Below are 1,100 nucleotides of genomic sequence, written 5' to 3' on the forward strand. Positions count from 1 at the left end.
ACAGCCTAACGAGACAAGTTATACGCAGATACCAATCGCCACACTCGGTGATGGAGTAGCTACCGAGTGCGCACGCATGCAGGCCAGTGCAAGGATTTGGGTTTTTCCACCTTTTCCACTGTGGCCCAAACCCAAACATTTATGAAGTCCACTCCACCTCTATCCATCCATCCAATGTACAGACACACACAGGGTCCAGTACAGGTCAGTGATGTACAACGCATCCGACGTGGACGCACGTCGTTGCATTAATGATCGGCGTGAGTACAAGTCTGGTTATTGGGAATGTCGCACACATGCGGCCCTTTTGGCAATCCGCTGCTAGACGAGGGCCTACCCATGCCTGTTCGGGCTGTTGCAAAATTCCACCGCACTTCGTCACGCAGGTCAGTGCGGGTCGGTACAGGCGGATAGCATAGACGCGGGAGTGCAGGGGTACGATGCAACGGCATGTTTTGTTGCACTGCCCTTTTGCCACCCGCGAGGCTCTGCCCATGGCAGGCCGCTCGTGGGGACCTGTCCTTCCCTTCACCAGTTGATGAAACGCTGCTAAACACACAGAGTGGCGCACTGACCGTCAGCTCCGGGAGCGAGTCAGCAGTAGCTGCGCGGGTCGAACGTCGCCAGAGTAGAATTCCACTCATCCGTGAGCAAGTAGGGGGGGCGGTGGGATAAGGGGGGGCGCGGGGGGGGGCGAACTTCACAGATGCTCTCAGTAATCTCCGGACAATCACCACTCACGACTCAGAGACCTCCCATCTCACGCCGCCCCTGGTAGTCACCCATCCACGCAGTGTCCAGGCTCGAAACCCACTTATCTTTTGAGATGTGACGAGATCGGGCCACTTTCCAGCTGGCTTGGTCAAAGGGAAAGAAACCGATGGTGCTGGTGCCCCAACCACCTCAACCTCCTCAACCACCTCAACCACCTCATCAACAAGAAGAAGAACAAAGTGCGGCACAGCTTCTGCTTGGCCCGCGGACTAAAGTGGCTTCGTGCTTCGACGATGCTGACGTCGCTTGCTCGCGATGACAATGAAGACGACGATGATGATGATGATGACGAGCAGTCCAGCGGATGGAGGACGCCATGCTGGATA

The sequence above is a fragment of the Lampetra fluviatilis genome, chromosome 51 (assembly GCF_964198595.1).
Source record: "Lampetra fluviatilis chromosome 51, kcLamFluv1.1, whole genome shotgun sequence".
Taxonomy (NCBI): domain Eukaryota; kingdom Metazoa; phylum Chordata; class Hyperoartia; order Petromyzontiformes; family Petromyzontidae; genus Lampetra; species Lampetra fluviatilis.